At 43.6% G+C, this 13,214-nt stretch overlaps 43 non-coding genes and 16 pseudogenes across 43 annotated transcripts; all 59 read left to right on the forward strand.

The window, feature by feature from the left end:
* The first annotated feature begins 30 nt into the window (after positions 1-30).
* Positions 31-149, forward strand: LOC131720693 (5S ribosomal RNA). Its single transcript, XR_009319590.1, has one exon. It is a non-coding gene; the product is annotated as a 5S ribosomal RNA (ribosomal RNA).
* Positions 150-249: 100 nt separating this feature from the next.
* Positions 250-368, forward strand: LOC131720501 (5S ribosomal RNA). Its single transcript, XR_009319398.1, has one exon. It is a non-coding gene; the product is annotated as a 5S ribosomal RNA (ribosomal RNA).
* A 100-nt stretch (positions 369-468) lies between these two features.
* LOC131713612 (5S ribosomal RNA) lies at positions 469-597 on the forward strand (annotated as a pseudogene).
* A 114-nt stretch (positions 598-711) lies between these two features.
* Positions 712-820, forward strand: LOC131715819 (5S ribosomal RNA; annotated as a pseudogene).
* Positions 821-934: 114 nt separating this feature from the next.
* LOC131715820 (5S ribosomal RNA) lies at positions 935-1,043 on the forward strand (annotated as a pseudogene).
* A 100-nt stretch (positions 1,044-1,143) lies between these two features.
* LOC131710312 (5S ribosomal RNA) lies at positions 1,144-1,262 on the forward strand. The gene has a single exon (XR_009312184.1). It is a non-coding gene; the product is annotated as a 5S ribosomal RNA (ribosomal RNA).
* A 114-nt stretch (positions 1,263-1,376) lies between these two features.
* On the forward strand, positions 1,377-1,495 carry LOC131712000 (5S ribosomal RNA). Its single transcript, XR_009313889.1, has one exon. It is a non-coding gene; the product is annotated as a 5S ribosomal RNA (ribosomal RNA).
* A 100-nt stretch (positions 1,496-1,595) lies between these two features.
* On the forward strand, positions 1,596-1,714 carry LOC131710175 (5S ribosomal RNA). Its single transcript, XR_009312044.1, has one exon. It is a non-coding gene; the product is annotated as a 5S ribosomal RNA (ribosomal RNA).
* Positions 1,715-1,828: 114 nt separating this feature from the next.
* On the forward strand, positions 1,829-1,937 carry LOC131715821 (5S ribosomal RNA; annotated as a pseudogene).
* Positions 1,938-2,037: 100 nt separating this feature from the next.
* On the forward strand, positions 2,038-2,156 carry LOC131714013 (5S ribosomal RNA; annotated as a pseudogene).
* Positions 2,157-2,270: 114 nt separating this feature from the next.
* Positions 2,271-2,389, forward strand: LOC131712001 (5S ribosomal RNA). The gene has a single exon (XR_009313890.1). It is a non-coding gene; the product is annotated as a 5S ribosomal RNA (ribosomal RNA).
* Positions 2,390-2,489: 100 nt separating this feature from the next.
* On the forward strand, positions 2,490-2,608 carry LOC131712002 (5S ribosomal RNA). Its single transcript, XR_009313891.1, has one exon. It is a non-coding gene; the product is annotated as a 5S ribosomal RNA (ribosomal RNA).
* Positions 2,609-2,708: 100 nt separating this feature from the next.
* On the forward strand, positions 2,709-2,827 carry LOC131710313 (5S ribosomal RNA). The gene has a single exon (XR_009312185.1). It is a non-coding gene; the product is annotated as a 5S ribosomal RNA (ribosomal RNA).
* A 114-nt stretch (positions 2,828-2,941) lies between these two features.
* Positions 2,942-3,060, forward strand: LOC131712502 (5S ribosomal RNA). Its single transcript, XR_009314393.1, has one exon. It is a non-coding gene; the product is annotated as a 5S ribosomal RNA (ribosomal RNA).
* A 100-nt stretch (positions 3,061-3,160) lies between these two features.
* LOC131709814 (5S ribosomal RNA) lies at positions 3,161-3,279 on the forward strand. Its single transcript, XR_009311678.1, has one exon. It is a non-coding gene; the product is annotated as a 5S ribosomal RNA (ribosomal RNA).
* Positions 3,280-3,393: 114 nt separating this feature from the next.
* LOC131720502 (5S ribosomal RNA) lies at positions 3,394-3,512 on the forward strand. The gene has a single exon (XR_009319399.1). It is a non-coding gene; the product is annotated as a 5S ribosomal RNA (ribosomal RNA).
* A 100-nt stretch (positions 3,513-3,612) lies between these two features.
* On the forward strand, positions 3,613-3,731 carry LOC131720504 (5S ribosomal RNA). The gene has a single exon (XR_009319401.1). It is a non-coding gene; the product is annotated as a 5S ribosomal RNA (ribosomal RNA).
* Positions 3,732-3,845: 114 nt separating this feature from the next.
* Positions 3,846-3,954, forward strand: LOC131715822 (5S ribosomal RNA; annotated as a pseudogene).
* A 100-nt stretch (positions 3,955-4,054) lies between these two features.
* On the forward strand, positions 4,055-4,173 carry LOC131710314 (5S ribosomal RNA). The gene has a single exon (XR_009312186.1). It is a non-coding gene; the product is annotated as a 5S ribosomal RNA (ribosomal RNA).
* A 114-nt stretch (positions 4,174-4,287) lies between these two features.
* On the forward strand, positions 4,288-4,406 carry LOC131711509 (5S ribosomal RNA). Its single transcript, XR_009313395.1, has one exon. It is a non-coding gene; the product is annotated as a 5S ribosomal RNA (ribosomal RNA).
* Positions 4,407-4,506: 100 nt separating this feature from the next.
* On the forward strand, positions 4,507-4,625 carry LOC131720505 (5S ribosomal RNA). The gene has a single exon (XR_009319402.1). It is a non-coding gene; the product is annotated as a 5S ribosomal RNA (ribosomal RNA).
* A 99-nt stretch (positions 4,626-4,724) lies between these two features.
* LOC131710315 (5S ribosomal RNA) lies at positions 4,725-4,843 on the forward strand. Its single transcript, XR_009312187.1, has one exon. It is a non-coding gene; the product is annotated as a 5S ribosomal RNA (ribosomal RNA).
* Positions 4,844-4,957: 114 nt separating this feature from the next.
* LOC131713909 (5S ribosomal RNA) lies at positions 4,958-5,076 on the forward strand (annotated as a pseudogene).
* A 100-nt stretch (positions 5,077-5,176) lies between these two features.
* Positions 5,177-5,295, forward strand: LOC131720506 (5S ribosomal RNA). Its single transcript, XR_009319403.1, has one exon. It is a non-coding gene; the product is annotated as a 5S ribosomal RNA (ribosomal RNA).
* Positions 5,296-5,406: 111 nt separating this feature from the next.
* Positions 5,407-5,515, forward strand: LOC131715824 (5S ribosomal RNA; annotated as a pseudogene).
* Positions 5,516-5,613: 98 nt separating this feature from the next.
* LOC131712003 (5S ribosomal RNA) lies at positions 5,614-5,732 on the forward strand. Its single transcript, XR_009313892.1, has one exon. It is a non-coding gene; the product is annotated as a 5S ribosomal RNA (ribosomal RNA).
* Positions 5,733-5,846: 114 nt separating this feature from the next.
* Positions 5,847-5,975, forward strand: LOC131714219 (5S ribosomal RNA; annotated as a pseudogene).
* Positions 5,976-6,075: 100 nt separating this feature from the next.
* LOC131709815 (5S ribosomal RNA) lies at positions 6,076-6,194 on the forward strand. Its single transcript, XR_009311679.1, has one exon. It is a non-coding gene; the product is annotated as a 5S ribosomal RNA (ribosomal RNA).
* A 114-nt stretch (positions 6,195-6,308) lies between these two features.
* On the forward strand, positions 6,309-6,427 carry LOC131720507 (5S ribosomal RNA). The gene has a single exon (XR_009319404.1). It is a non-coding gene; the product is annotated as a 5S ribosomal RNA (ribosomal RNA).
* Positions 6,428-6,527: 100 nt separating this feature from the next.
* LOC131720508 (5S ribosomal RNA) lies at positions 6,528-6,646 on the forward strand. The gene has a single exon (XR_009319405.1). It is a non-coding gene; the product is annotated as a 5S ribosomal RNA (ribosomal RNA).
* Positions 6,647-6,760: 114 nt separating this feature from the next.
* Positions 6,761-6,869, forward strand: LOC131715825 (5S ribosomal RNA; annotated as a pseudogene).
* A 100-nt stretch (positions 6,870-6,969) lies between these two features.
* On the forward strand, positions 6,970-7,088 carry LOC131710316 (5S ribosomal RNA). Its single transcript, XR_009312188.1, has one exon. It is a non-coding gene; the product is annotated as a 5S ribosomal RNA (ribosomal RNA).
* A 114-nt stretch (positions 7,089-7,202) lies between these two features.
* LOC131711511 (5S ribosomal RNA) lies at positions 7,203-7,321 on the forward strand. Its single transcript, XR_009313397.1, has one exon. It is a non-coding gene; the product is annotated as a 5S ribosomal RNA (ribosomal RNA).
* Positions 7,322-7,421: 100 nt separating this feature from the next.
* LOC131709972 (5S ribosomal RNA) lies at positions 7,422-7,540 on the forward strand. The gene has a single exon (XR_009311836.1). It is a non-coding gene; the product is annotated as a 5S ribosomal RNA (ribosomal RNA).
* Positions 7,541-7,654: 114 nt separating this feature from the next.
* Positions 7,655-7,762, forward strand: LOC131716367 (5S ribosomal RNA; annotated as a pseudogene).
* Positions 7,763-7,861: 99 nt separating this feature from the next.
* Positions 7,862-7,980, forward strand: LOC131711318 (5S ribosomal RNA). The gene has a single exon (XR_009313202.1). It is a non-coding gene; the product is annotated as a 5S ribosomal RNA (ribosomal RNA).
* Positions 7,981-8,094: 114 nt separating this feature from the next.
* Positions 8,095-8,213, forward strand: LOC131713094 (5S ribosomal RNA). Its single transcript, XR_009314982.1, has one exon. It is a non-coding gene; the product is annotated as a 5S ribosomal RNA (ribosomal RNA).
* A 100-nt stretch (positions 8,214-8,313) lies between these two features.
* LOC131720509 (5S ribosomal RNA) lies at positions 8,314-8,432 on the forward strand. Its single transcript, XR_009319406.1, has one exon. It is a non-coding gene; the product is annotated as a 5S ribosomal RNA (ribosomal RNA).
* Positions 8,433-8,546: 114 nt separating this feature from the next.
* On the forward strand, positions 8,547-8,655 carry LOC131715826 (5S ribosomal RNA; annotated as a pseudogene).
* Positions 8,656-8,755: 100 nt separating this feature from the next.
* Positions 8,756-8,874, forward strand: LOC131710317 (5S ribosomal RNA). Its single transcript, XR_009312189.1, has one exon. It is a non-coding gene; the product is annotated as a 5S ribosomal RNA (ribosomal RNA).
* A 100-nt stretch (positions 8,875-8,974) lies between these two features.
* On the forward strand, positions 8,975-9,093 carry LOC131720510 (5S ribosomal RNA). The gene has a single exon (XR_009319407.1). It is a non-coding gene; the product is annotated as a 5S ribosomal RNA (ribosomal RNA).
* A 114-nt stretch (positions 9,094-9,207) lies between these two features.
* Positions 9,208-9,316, forward strand: LOC131715827 (5S ribosomal RNA; annotated as a pseudogene).
* A 100-nt stretch (positions 9,317-9,416) lies between these two features.
* Positions 9,417-9,535, forward strand: LOC131710318 (5S ribosomal RNA). The gene has a single exon (XR_009312190.1). It is a non-coding gene; the product is annotated as a 5S ribosomal RNA (ribosomal RNA).
* A 114-nt stretch (positions 9,536-9,649) lies between these two features.
* Positions 9,650-9,768, forward strand: LOC131712004 (5S ribosomal RNA). Its single transcript, XR_009313893.1, has one exon. It is a non-coding gene; the product is annotated as a 5S ribosomal RNA (ribosomal RNA).
* Positions 9,769-9,868: 100 nt separating this feature from the next.
* LOC131709816 (5S ribosomal RNA) lies at positions 9,869-9,987 on the forward strand. Its single transcript, XR_009311680.1, has one exon. It is a non-coding gene; the product is annotated as a 5S ribosomal RNA (ribosomal RNA).
* Positions 9,988-10,098: 111 nt separating this feature from the next.
* Positions 10,099-10,217, forward strand: LOC131720511 (5S ribosomal RNA). The gene has a single exon (XR_009319408.1). It is a non-coding gene; the product is annotated as a 5S ribosomal RNA (ribosomal RNA).
* A 114-nt stretch (positions 10,218-10,331) lies between these two features.
* On the forward strand, positions 10,332-10,440 carry LOC131715828 (5S ribosomal RNA; annotated as a pseudogene).
* Positions 10,441-10,539: 99 nt separating this feature from the next.
* LOC131713002 (5S ribosomal RNA) lies at positions 10,540-10,658 on the forward strand. Its single transcript, XR_009314889.1, has one exon. It is a non-coding gene; the product is annotated as a 5S ribosomal RNA (ribosomal RNA).
* A 114-nt stretch (positions 10,659-10,772) lies between these two features.
* On the forward strand, positions 10,773-10,891 carry LOC131720645 (5S ribosomal RNA). Its single transcript, XR_009319542.1, has one exon. It is a non-coding gene; the product is annotated as a 5S ribosomal RNA (ribosomal RNA).
* A 100-nt stretch (positions 10,892-10,991) lies between these two features.
* LOC131720512 (5S ribosomal RNA) lies at positions 10,992-11,110 on the forward strand. Its single transcript, XR_009319409.1, has one exon. It is a non-coding gene; the product is annotated as a 5S ribosomal RNA (ribosomal RNA).
* Positions 11,111-11,224: 114 nt separating this feature from the next.
* LOC131715829 (5S ribosomal RNA) lies at positions 11,225-11,333 on the forward strand (annotated as a pseudogene).
* A 100-nt stretch (positions 11,334-11,433) lies between these two features.
* Positions 11,434-11,552, forward strand: LOC131710319 (5S ribosomal RNA). The gene has a single exon (XR_009312191.1). It is a non-coding gene; the product is annotated as a 5S ribosomal RNA (ribosomal RNA).
* Positions 11,553-11,666: 114 nt separating this feature from the next.
* Positions 11,667-11,785, forward strand: LOC131712005 (5S ribosomal RNA). Its single transcript, XR_009313894.1, has one exon. It is a non-coding gene; the product is annotated as a 5S ribosomal RNA (ribosomal RNA).
* Positions 11,786-11,885: 100 nt separating this feature from the next.
* LOC131720513 (5S ribosomal RNA) lies at positions 11,886-12,004 on the forward strand. The gene has a single exon (XR_009319410.1). It is a non-coding gene; the product is annotated as a 5S ribosomal RNA (ribosomal RNA).
* A 111-nt stretch (positions 12,005-12,115) lies between these two features.
* On the forward strand, positions 12,116-12,234 carry LOC131720515 (5S ribosomal RNA). Its single transcript, XR_009319412.1, has one exon. It is a non-coding gene; the product is annotated as a 5S ribosomal RNA (ribosomal RNA).
* A 114-nt stretch (positions 12,235-12,348) lies between these two features.
* On the forward strand, positions 12,349-12,457 carry LOC131715830 (5S ribosomal RNA; annotated as a pseudogene).
* A 100-nt stretch (positions 12,458-12,557) lies between these two features.
* Positions 12,558-12,676, forward strand: LOC131710321 (5S ribosomal RNA). Its single transcript, XR_009312193.1, has one exon. It is a non-coding gene; the product is annotated as a 5S ribosomal RNA (ribosomal RNA).
* Positions 12,677-12,790: 114 nt separating this feature from the next.
* Positions 12,791-12,909, forward strand: LOC131710707 (5S ribosomal RNA). The gene has a single exon (XR_009312589.1). It is a non-coding gene; the product is annotated as a 5S ribosomal RNA (ribosomal RNA).
* A 100-nt stretch (positions 12,910-13,009) lies between these two features.
* LOC131720516 (5S ribosomal RNA) lies at positions 13,010-13,128 on the forward strand. The gene has a single exon (XR_009319413.1). It is a non-coding gene; the product is annotated as a 5S ribosomal RNA (ribosomal RNA).
* The last annotated feature ends 86 nt before the right edge of the window (positions 13,129-13,214 follow it).

Genomic DNA, 13,214 nt, shown 5'->3' on the forward strand with positions numbered 1-13,214 from the left:
CATAAAAGTCATGAAAGCAGAAATGCAATCGCCTGCAGCCACACCACCTTGAATAAGCCTGATCTCGTCTGATCTCAGAAGCTAAGCAATGTTGGGCTTGGTTAGTACTTGGATGGGAGACCACCTGGGAATATCAAGTGCTGCAGGCATTACATTTTACAATTGAAATGTGTGGAGGACAAAAGGAAATTTTGGAGGAATCACCCCCAGCTCACTAAACATAAAAGTCATGAAAGCAGAAATGCAATCGCCTGCGGCCACACCACCTTGAATAAGCCTGATCTCGTCTGATCTCAGAAGCTAAGCAATGTTGGGCTTGGTTAGTACTTGGATGGGAGACCACCTGGGAATATCAAGTGCTGCAGGCATTACATTTTACAATTGAAATGTGTGGAGAACAAAAGGAAATTTTGGAGGAATCACCCCCAGCTCACTAAACATAAAAGTCATGAAAGCAGAAATGCAATCGCCTGCGGCCACACCACCTTGAATAAGCCTGATCTCGTCTGATCTCGTCTGATCTCAGAAGCTAAGCAATGTTGGGCTTGGTTAGTACTTGGATGGGAGACCACCTGGGAATATCAAGTGCTGCAGGCATTACATTTTTGTAATTACATTTTACAATTGAAATGTGTGGAGGACAAAAGGAAATTTTGGAGGAATCACCCCCAGCTCACTAAACATAAATGTCATGAAAGCAGAACTGCAATCGCCTGCGGCCACACCACCTTGAATAAGTCTGATCTCAGAAGCTAAGCAATGTTGGGCTTGGTTAGTACTTGGATGGGAGACCACCTGGGAATATCAAGTGCTGCAGGCATTACATTTTTGTAATTACATTTTACAATTGAAATGTGTGGAGGACAAAAGGAAATTTTGGAGGAATCACCCCCAGCTCACTAAACATAAATGTCATGAAAGCAGAACTGCAATCGCCTGCGGCCACACCACCTTGAATAAGTCTGATCTCAGAAGCTAAGCAATGTTGGGCTTGGTTAGTACTTGGATGGGAGACCACCTGGGAATATCAAGTGCTGCAGGCATTACATTTTACAATTGAAATGTGTGGAGGACAAAAGGAAATTTTGGAGGAATCACCCCCAGCTCACTAAACATAAAAGTCATGAAAGCAGAAATGCAATCGCCTGCGGCCACACCACCTTGAATTAGCCTGATCTCGTCTGATCTCAGAAGCTAAGCAATGTTGGGCTTGGTTAGTACTTGGATGGGAGACCACCTGGGAATATCAAGTGCTGCAGGCATTACATTTTTGTAATTACATTTTACAATTGAAATGTGTGGAGGACAAAAGGAAATTTTGGAGGAATCACCCCCAGCTCACTAAACATAAAAGTCATGAAAGCAGAAATGCAATCATCTGCGGCCACACCACCTTGAATAAGCCTGATCTCGTCTGATCTCAGAAGCTAAGCAATGTTGGGCTTGGTTAGTACTTGGATGGGAGACCACCTGGGAATATCAAGTGCTGCAGGCATTACATTTTACAATTGAAATGTGTGGAGGACAAAAGGAAATTTTGGAGGAATCACCCCCAGCTCACTAAACATAAAAGTCATGAAAGCAGAAATGCAATCGCCTGTGGCCACACCACCTTGAATAAGCCTGATCTCGTCTGATCTCAGAAGCTAAGCAATGTTGGGCTTGGTTAGTACTTGGATGGGAGACCACCTGGGAATATCAAGTGCTGCAGGCATTACATTTTTGTAATTACATTTTACAATTGAAATGTGTGGAGGACAAAAGGAAATTTTGGAGGAATCACCCCCAGCTCACTAAACATAAATGTCATGAAAGCAGAACTGCAATCGCCTGCGGCCACACCACCTTGAATAAGTCTGATCTCAGAAGCTAAGCAATGTTGGGCTTGGTTAGTACTTGGATGGGAGACCACCTGGGAATATCAAGTGCTGCAGGCATTACATTTTACAATTGAAATGTGTGGAGGACAAAAGGAAATTTTGGAGGAATCACCCCCAGCTCACTAAACATTATAGTCATGAAAGCAGAAATGCAATCGCCTGCGGCCACACCACCTTGAATTAGCCTGATCTCGTCTGATCTCAGAAGCTAAGCAATGTTAAGCTTGGTTAGTACTTGGATGGGAGACCACCTGGGAATATCAAGTGCTGCAGGCATTACATTTTTGTAATTGCATTTTACAATTGAAATGTGTGGAGGACAAAAGGAAATTTTGAAGGAATCACCCCCAGCTCACTAAACATAAAAGTCATGAAAGCAGAAATGCAATCATCTGCGGCCACACCACCTTGAATAAGCCTGATCTCGTCTGATCTCAGAAGCTAAGCAATGTTGGGCTTGGTTAGTACTTGGATGGGAGACCACCTGGGAATATCAAGTGCTGCAGGCATTACATTTTACAATTGAAATGTGTGGAGGACAAAAGGAAATTTTGGAGGAATCACCCCCAGCTCACTAAACATAAAAGTCATGAAAGCAGAAATGCAATCATCTGCGGCCACACCACCTTGAATAAGCCTGATCTCGTCTGATCTCAGAAGCTAAGCAATGTTGGGCTTGGTTAGTACTTGGATGGGAGACCACCTGGGAATATCAAGTGCTGCAGGCATTCCATTTTACAATTGAAATGTGTGGAGGACAAAAGGAAATTTTGGAGGAATCACCCCCAGCTCACTAAACATAAAAGTCATGAAAGCAGAAATGCAATCGCCTGCGGCCACACCACCTTGAATTAGCCTGATCTCGTCTGATCTCAGAAGCTAAGCAATGTTGGGCTTGGTTAGTACTTGGATGGGAGACCACCTGGGAATATCAAGTGCTGCAGGCATTACATTTTTGTAATTGCATTTTATAATTGAAATGTGTGGAGGACAAAAGGAAATTTTGGAGGAATCACCCCCAGCTCACTAAACATAAAAGTCATGAAAGCAGAAATGCAATCATCTGCGGCCACACCTCCTTGAATAAGCCTGATCTCGTCTGATCTCAGAAGCTAAGCAATGTTGGGCTTGGTTAGTACTTGGATGGGAGACCACCTGGGAATATCAAGTGCTGCAGGCATTCCATTTTACAATTGAAATGTGTGGAGGACAAAAGGAAATTTTGGAGGAATCACCCCCAGCTCACTAAACATAAAAGTCATGAAAGCAGAAATGCAATCGCCTGCGGCCACACCACCTTGAATAAGCCTGATCTCGTCTGATCTCAGAACCTAAGCAATGTTGGGCTTGGTTAGTACTTGGATGGGAGACCACCTGGGAATATCAAGTGCTGCAGGCATTACATTTTTGTAATTACATTTTACAATTGAAATGTGTGGAGGACAAAAGGAAATTTTGGAGGAATCACCCCCAGCTCACTAAACATAAAAGTCATGAAAGCAGAACAGCAATCGCCTGCGGCCACACCACCTTGAATAAGCCTGATCTCGTCTGATCTCAGAAGCTAAGCAATGTTGGGCTTGGTTAGTACTTGGATGGGAGACCACCTGGGAATATCAAGTGCTGCAGGCATTCCATTTTACAATTGAAATGTGTGGAGGACAAAAGGAAATTTTGGAGGAATCACCCCCAGCTCACTAAACATAAATGTCATGAAAGCAGAAATGCAATCGCCTGCGGCCACACCACCTTGAATAAGCCTGATCTCGTCTGATCTCAGAAGCTAAGCAATGTTGGGCTTGGTTAGTACTTGGATGGGAGACCACCTGGGAATATCAAGTGCTGCAGGCATTACATTTTTGTAATTACATTTTACAATTGAAATGTGTGGAGGACAAAAGGAAATTTTGGAGGAATCACCCCCAGCTCACTAAACATAAATGTCATGAAAGCAGAACTGCAATCGCCTGCGGCCACACCACCTTGAATAAGTCTGATCTCAGAAGCTAAGCAATGTTGGGCTTGGTTAGTACTTGGATGGGAGACCACCTGGGAATATCAAGTGCTGCAGGCATTACATTTTACAATTGAAATGTGTGGAGGACAAAAGGAAATTTTGGAGGAATCACCCCCAGCTCACTAAACATAAAAGTCATGAAAGCAGAAATGCAATCGCCTGCGGCCACACCACCTTGAATTAGCCTGATCTCGTCTGATCTCAGAAGCTAAGCAATGTTGGGCTTGGTTAGTACTTGGATGGGAGACCACCTGGGAATATCAAGTGCTGCAGGCATTACATTTTTGTAATTGCATTTTACAATTGAAATGTGTGGAGGACAAAAGGAAATTTTGGAGGAATCACCCCCAGCTCACTAAACATAAAAGTCATGAAAGCAGAAATGCAATCGCCTGCGGCCACACCACCTTGAATAAGCCTGATCTCGTCTGATCTCAGAAGCTAAGCAATGTTGGTCTTGGTTAGTACTTGGATGGGAGACCACCTGGGAATATCAAGTGCTGCAGGCATTACATTTTACAATTGAAATGTGTGGAGGACAAAAGGAAATTTTGGAGGAATCACCCCCAGCTCACTAAACATAAAAGTCATGAAAGCAGAAATGCAATCGCCTGCGGCCACACCACCTTGAATAAGCCTGATCTCGTCTGATCTCAGAAGCTAAGCAATGTTGGGCTTGGTTAGTACTTGGATGGGAGACCACCTGGGAATATCAAGTGCTGCAGGCATTACATTTTACAATTGAAATGTGTGAGGACAAAAGGAAATTTTGGAGGAATCACCCCCAGCTCACTAAACATAAAAGTCATGAAAGCAGAAATGCAATCGCCTGCGGCCACACCACCTTGAATTAGCCTGATCTCGTCTGATCTCAGAAGCTAAGCAATGTTGGGCTTGGTTAGTACTTGGATGGGAGACCACCTGGGAATATCAAGTGCTGCAGGCATTACATTTTTGTAATTACATTTTACAATTGAAATGTGTGGAGGACAAAAGGAAATTTTGGAGGAATCACCCCCAGCTCACTAAACATAAAAGTCATGAAAGCAGAAATGCAATCATCTGCGGCCACACCACCTTGAATAAGCCTGATCTCGTCTGATCTCAGAAGCTAAGCAATGTTGGGCTTGGTTAGTACTTGGATGGGAGACCACCTGGGAATATCAAGTGCTGAAGGCATTACATTTTACAATTGAAATGTGTGGAGGACAAAAGGAAATTTTGGAGGAATCACCCCCAGCTCACTAAACATAAAAGTCATGAAAGCAGAAATGCAATCGCCTGCGGCCACACCACCTTGAATAAGCCTGATCTCGTCTGATCTCAGAAGCTAAGCAATGTTGGGCTTGGTTAGTACTTGGATGGGAGACCACCTGGGAATATCAAGTGCTGCAGGCATTACATTTTTGTAATTACATTTTACAATTGAAATGTGTGGACAAAAGGAAATTTTGGAGGAATCACCCCCAGCTCACTAAACATAAATGTCATGAAAGCAGAACTGCAATCGCCTGCGGCCACACCACCTTGAATAAGTCTGATCTCAGAAGCTAAGCAATGTTGGGCTTGGTTAGTACTTGGATGGGAGACCACCTGGGAATATCAAGTGCTGCAGGCATTACATTTTACAATTGAAATGTGTGGAGGACAAAAGGAAATTTTGGGAATCACCCCCAGCTCACTAAACATAAAAGTCATGAAAGCAGAAATGCAATCATCTGCGGCCACACCACCTTGAATAAGCCTGATCTCGTCTGATCTCAGAAGCTAAGCAATGTTGGGCTTGGTTAGTACTTGGATGGGAGACCACCTGGGAATATCAAGTGCTGCAGGCATTACATTTTTGTAATTGCATTTTACAATTGAAATGTGTGGAGGACAAAAGGAAATTTTGGAGGAATCACCCCCAGCTCACTAAACATAAAAGTCATGAAAGCAGAAATGCAATCATCTGCGGCCACACCACCTTGAATAAGCCTGATCTCGTCTGATCTCGTCTGATCTCAGAAGCTAAGCAATGTTGGGCTTGGTTAGTACTTGGATGGGAGACCACCTGGGAATATCAAGTGCTGCAGGCATTCCATTTTACAATTGAAATGTGTGGAGGACAAAAGGAAATTTTGGAGGAATCACCCCCAGCTCACTAAACATAAAAGTCATGAAAGCAGAAATGCAATCGCCTGCGGCCACACCACCTTGAATAAGCCTGATCTCGTCTGATCTCAGAACCTAAGCAATGTTGGGCTTGGTTAGTACTTGGATGGGAGACCACCTGGGAATATCAAGTGCTGCAGGCATTACATTTTTGTAATTACATTTTACAATTGAAATGTGTGGAGGACAAAAGGAAATTTTGGAGGAATCACCCCCAGCTCACTAAACATAAAAGTCATGAAAGCAGAACAGCAATCGCCTGCGGCCACACCACCTTGAATAAGCCTGATCTCGTCTGATCTCAGAAGCTAAGCAATGTTGGGCTTGGTTAGTACTTGGATGGGAGACCACCTGGGAATATCAAGTGCTGCAGGCATTCCATTTTACAATTGAAATGTGTGGAGGACAAAAGGAAATTTTGGAGGAATCACCCCCAGCTCACTAAACATAAAAGTCATGAAAGCAGAAATGCAATCGCCTGCGGCCACACCACCTTGAATAAGCCTGATCTCGTCTGATCTCAGAAGCTAAGCAATGTTGGGCTTGGTTAGTACTTGGATGGGAGACCACCTGGGAATATCAAGTGCTGCAGGCATTACATTTTTGTAATTACATTTTACAATTGAAATGTGTGGAGGACAAAAGGAAATTTTGGAGGAATCACCCCCAGCTCACTAAACATAAATGTCATGAAAGCAGAACTGCAATCGCCTGCGGCCACACCACCTTGAATAAGTCTGATCTCAGAAGCTAAGCAATGTTGGGCTTGGTTAGTACTTGGATGGGAGACCACCTGGGAATATCAAGTGCTGCAGGCATTACATTTTACAATTGAAATGTGTGGAGGACAAAAGGAAATTTTGGAGGAATCACCCCCAGCTCACTAAACATAAAAGTCATGAAAGCAGAAATGCAATCGCCTGCGGCCACACCACCTTGAATTAGCCTGATCTCGTCTGATCTCAGAAGCTAAGCAATGTTGGGCTTGGTTAGTACTTGGATGGGAGACCACCTGGGAATATCAAGTGCTGCAGGCATTACATTTTTGTAATTCCATTTTACAATTGAAATGTGTGGAGGACAAAAGGAAATTTTGGAGGAATCACCCCCAGCTCACTAAACATAAAAGTCATGAAAGCAGAAATGCAATCGCCTGCGGCCACACCACCTTGAATAAGCCTGATCTCGTCTGATCTCAGAAGCTAAGCAATGTTGGTCTTGGTTAGTACTTGGATGGGAGACCACCTGGGAATATCAAGTGCTGCAGGCATTACATTTTACAATTGAAATGTGTGGAGGACAAAAGGAAATTTTGGAGGAATCACCCCCAGCTCACTAAACATAAAAGTCATGAAAGCAGAAATGCAATCGCCTGCGGCCACACCACCTTGATTAAGCCTGATCTCGTCTGATCTCAGAAGCTAAGCAATGTTGGGCTTGGTTAGTACTTGGATGGGAGACCACCTGGGAATATCAAGTGCTGCAGGCATTACATTTTTGTAATTACATTTTACAATTGAAATGTGTGGAGGACAAAAGGAAATTTTGGAGGAATCACCCCCAGCTCACTAAACATAAATGTCATGAAAGCAGAACTGCAATCGCCTGCGGCCACACCACCTTGAATAAGTCTGATCTCAGAAGCTAAGCAATGTTGGGCTTGGTAGTACTTGGATGGGAGACCACCTGGGAATATCAAGTGCTGCAGGCATAACATTTTACAATTGAAATGTGTGAGGACAAAAGGAAATTTTGGAGGAATCACCCCCAGCTCACTAAACATAAAAGTCATGAAAGCAGAAATGCAATCGCCTGTGGCCACACCACCTTGAATTAGCCTGATCTCGTCTGATCTCAGAAGCTAAGCAATGTTGGGCTTGGTTAGTACTTGGATGGGAGACCACCTGGGAATATCAAGTGCTGCAGGCATTACATTTTTGTAATTACATTTTACAATTGAAATGTGTGGAGGACAAAAGGAAATTTTGGAGGAATCACCCCCAGCTCACTAAACATAAAAGTCATGAAAGCAGAAATGCAATCATCTGCGGCCACACCACCTTGAATAAGCCTGATCTCGTCTGATCTCAGAAGCTAAGTAATGTTGGGCTTGGTTAGTACTTGGATGGGAGACCACCTGGGAATATCAAGTGCTGCAGGCATTACATTTTACAATTGAAATGTGTGGAGGACAAAAGGAAATTTTGGAGGAATCACCCCCAGCTCACTAAACATAAAAGTCATGAAAGCAGAAATGCAATCGCCTGCGGCCACACCACCTTGAATAAGCCTGATCTCGTCTGATCTCAGAAGCTAAGCAATGTTGGGCTTGGTTAGTACTTGGATGGGAGACCACCTGGGAATATCAAGTGCTGCAGGCATTACATTTTTGTAATTACATTTTACAATTGAAATGTGTGGAGGACAAAAGGAAATTTTGGAGGAATCACCCCCAGCTCACTAAACATAAATGTCATGAAAGCAGAACTGCAATCGCCTGCGGCCACACCACCTTGAATAAGTCTGATCTCAGAAGCTAAGCAATGTTGGGCTTGGTTAGTACTTGGATGGGAGACCACCTGGGAATATCAAGTGCTGCAGGCATTACATTTTACAATTGAAATGTGTGGAGGACAAAAGGAAATTTTGGAGGAATCACCCCCAGCTCACTAAACATAAAAGTCATGAAAGCAGAAATGCAATCGCCTGCGGCCACACCACCTTGAATTAGCCTGATCTCGTCTGATCTCAGAAGCTAAGCAATGTTGGGCTTGGTTAGTACTTGGATGGGAGACCACCTGGGAATATCAAGTGCTGCAGGCATTACATTTTACAATTGAAATGTGTGGAGGACAAAAGGAAATTTTGGAGGAATCACCCCCAGCTCACTAAACATAAAAGTCATGAAAGCAGAAATGCAATCGCCTGCGGCCACACCACCTTGAATAAGCCTGATCTCGTCTGATCTCAGAAGCTAAGCAATGTTGGGCTTGGTTAGTACTTGGATGGGAGACCACCTGGGAATATCAAGTGCTGCAGGCATTACATTTTTGTAATTACATTTTACAATTGAAATGTGTGGAGGACAAAAGGAAATTTTGGAGGAATCACCCCCAGCTCACTAAACATAAATGTCATGAAAGCAGAACTGCAATCGCCTGCGGCCACACCACCTTGAATAAGTCTGATCTCAGAAGCTAAGCAATGTTGGGCTTGGTTAGTACTTGGATGGGAGACCACCTGGGAATATCAAGTGCTGCAGGCATTACATTTTACAATTGAAATGTGTGGAGGACAAAAGGAAATTTTGGAGGAATCACCCCCAGCTCACTAAACATAAAAGTCATGAAAGCAGAAATGCAATCGCCTGCGGCCACACCACCTTGAATTAGCCTGATCTCGTCTGATCTCAGAAGCTAAGCAATGTTGGGCTTGGTTAGTACTTGGATGGGAGACCACCTGGGAATATCAAGTGCTGCAGGCATTACATTTTTGTAATTGCATTTTACAATTGAAATGTGTGGAGGACAAAAGGAAATTTTGGAGGAATCACCCCCAGCTCACTAAACATAAAAGTCATGAAAGCAGAAATGCAATCATCTGCGGCCACACCACCTTGAATAAGCCTGATCTCGTCTGATCTCAGAAGCTAAGCAATGTTGGGCTTGGTTAGTACTTGGATGGGAGACCACCTGGGAATATCAAGTGCTGCAGGCATTCCATTTTACAATTGAAATGTGTGGAGGACAAAAGGAAATTTTGGAGGAATCACCCCCAGCTCACTAAACATAAAAGTCATGAAAGCAGAAATGCAATCGCCTGCGGCCACACCACCTTGAATAAGCCTGATCTCGTCTGATCTCAGAACCTAAGCAATGTTGGGCTTGGTTAGTACTTGGATGGGAGACCACCTGGGAATATCAAGTGCTGCAGGCATATTTTTGTAATTACATTTTACAATTGAAATGTGTGGAGGACAAAAGGAAATTTTGGAGGAATCACCCCCAGCTCACTAAACATAAAAGTCATGAAAGCAGAACAGCAATCGCCTGCGGCCACACCACCTTGAATAAGCCTGATCTCGTCTGATCTCAGAAGCTAAGCAATGTTGGGCTTGGTTAGTACTTGGATGGGAGACCACCTGGGAATATCAAGTGCTGCAGGCATTACATTTTTGTAATTACATTTTACAATTGAAATGTGTGGAGGACAAAAGGAAATTTTGGAGGAATCACCCCCAGCTCACTAAACATAAATGTCATGAAAGCAGAACTGCAATCGCCTGCGGCCACACCACCTTGAATAAGTCTGATCTCAGAAGCTAAGCAATGTTGGGCTTGGTTAGTACTTGGATGGGAGACCACCTGGGAATATCAAGTGCTGCAGGCATTACATTTTACAATTGAAATGTGTGAGGACAAAAGGAAATTTTGGAGGAATCACCCCCAGCTCACTAAACATAAAAGTCATGAAAGCAGAAATGCAATCGCCTGTGGCCACACCACCTTGAATTAGCCTGATCTCGTCTGATCTCAGAAGCTAAGCAATGTTGGGCTTGGTTAGTACTTGGATGGGAGACCACCTGGGAATATCAAGTGCTGCCGGCATTACATTTTTGTAATTACATTTTACAATTGAAATGTGTGGAGGACAAAAGGAAATTTTGGAGGAATCACCCCCAGCTCACTAAACATAAAAGTCATGAAAGCAGAACAGCAATCGCCTGCGGCCACACCACCTTGAATAAGCCTGATCTCGTCTGATCTCAGAAGCTAAGCAATGTTGGGCTTGGTTAGTACTTGGATGGGAGACCACCTGGGAATTTCAAGTGCTGCAGGCATTACATTTTACAATTGAAATGTGTGGAGGACAAAAGGAAATTTTGGAGGAATCACCCCCAGCTCACTAAACATAAAAGTCATGAAAGCAGAAATGCAATCGCCTGCGGCCACACCACCTTGAATAAGCCTGATCTCGTCTGATCTCAGAAGCTAAGCAATGTTGGGCTTGGTTAGTACTTGGATGGGAGACCACCTGGGAATATCAAGTGCTGCAGGCATTACATTTTTGTAATTACATTTTACAATTGAAATGTGTGGAGGACAAAAGGAAATTTTGGAGGAATCACCCCCAGCTCACTAAACATAAATGTCATGAAAGCAGAACTGCAATCGCCTGCGGCCACACCACCTTGAATAAGTCTGATCTCAGAAGCTAAGCAATGTTGGGCTTGGTTAGTACTTGGATGGGAGACCACCTGGGAATATCAAGTGCTGCAGGCATTACATTTTACAATTGAAATGTGTGGAGGACAAAAGGAAATTTTGGAGGAATCACCCCCAGCTCACTAAACATAAAAGTCATGAAAGCAGAAATGCAATCGCCTGCGGCCACACCACCTTGAATTAGCCTGATCTCGTCTGATCTCAGAAGCTAAGCAATGTTGGGCTTGGTTAGTACTTGGATGGGAGACCACCTGGGAATATCAAGTGCTGCAGGCATTACATTTTTGTAATTGCATTTTACAATTGAAATGTGTGGAGGACAAAAGGAAATTTTGGAGGAATCACCCCCAGCTCACTAAACATAAAAGTCATGAAAGCAGAAATGCAATCATCTGCGGCCACACCACCTTGAATAAGCCTGATCTCGTCTGATCTCAGAAGCTAAGCAATGTTGGGCTTGGTTAGTACTTGGATGGGAGACCACCTGGGAATATCAAGTGCTGCAGGCATTCCATTTTACAATTGAAATGTGTGGAGGACAAAAGGAAATTTTGGAGGAATCACCCCCAGCTCACTAAACATAAAAGTCATGAAAGCAGAAATGCAATCGCCTGCGGCCACACCACCTTGAATAAGCCTGATCTCGTCTGATCTCAGAAGCTAAGCAATGTTGGGCTTGGTTAGTACTTGGATGGGAGACCACCTGGGAATATCAAGTGCTGCAGGCATATTTTTGTAATTACATTTTACAATTGAAATGTGTGGAGGACAAAAGGAAATTTTGGAGGAATCACCCCCAGCTCACTAAACATAAAAGTCATGAAAGCAGAAGAGCAATCGCCTGCGGCCACACCACCTTGAATAAGCCTGATCTCGTCTGATCTCAGAAGCTAAGCAATGTTGGGCTTGGTTAGTACTTGGATGGGAGACCACCTGGGAATATCAAGTGCTGCAGGCATTACATTTTTGTAATTACATTTTACAATTGAAATGTGTGGAGGACAAAAGGAAATTTTGGAGGAATCACCCCCAGCTCACTAAACATAAATGTCATGAAAGCAGAACTGCAATCGCCTGCGGCCACACCACCTTGAATAAGTCTGATCTCAGAAGCTAAGCAATGTTGGGCTTGGTTAGTACTTGGATGGGAGACCACCTGGGAATATCAAGTGCTGCAGGCATTACATTTTACAATTGAAATGTGTGGAGGACAAAAGGAAATTTTGGAGGAATCACCCCCCGCTCACTAAACATAAAAGTCATGAAAGCAGAAATGCAATCGCCTGCGGCCACACCACCTTGAATTAGCCTGATCTCGTCTGATCTCAGAAGCTAAGCAATGTTGGGCTTGGTTAGTACTTGGATGGGAGACCACCTGGGAATATCAAGTGCTGCAGGCATTACATTTTTGTAATTACATTTTACAATTGAAATGTGTGGAGGACAAAAGGAAATTTTGGAGGAATCACCCCCAGCTCACTAAACATAAAAGTCATGAAAGCAGAAATGCAATCATCTGCGGCCACACCACCTTGAATAAACCTGATCTCGTCTGATCTCAGAAGCTAAGCAATGTTGGGCTTGGTTAGTACTTGGATGGGAGACCACCTGGGAATATCAAGTGCTGCAGGCATTATATTTTACAATTGAAATGTGTGGAGGACAAAAGGAAATTTTGGAGGAATCACCCCCAGCTCACTAAACATAAAAGTCATGAAAGCAGAAATGCAATCGCCTGCGGCCACACCACCTTGAATAAGCCTGATCTCGTCTGATCTCAGAAGCTAAGCAATGTTGGGCTTGGTTAGTACTTGGATGGGAGACCACCTGGGAATATCAAGTGCTGCAGGCATTACATTTTATAATTGAAATGTGTGGAGAACAAAAGGAAATTTTGGAGGAATCACCCCCAGCTCACTAAACATAAAAGTCATGAAA

This window comes from Acipenser ruthenus, chromosome 44 (genome assembly GCF_902713425.1).
Source record: "Acipenser ruthenus chromosome 44, fAciRut3.2 maternal haplotype, whole genome shotgun sequence".
NCBI lineage: Eukaryota > Metazoa > Chordata > Actinopteri > Acipenseriformes > Acipenseridae > Acipenser > Acipenser ruthenus.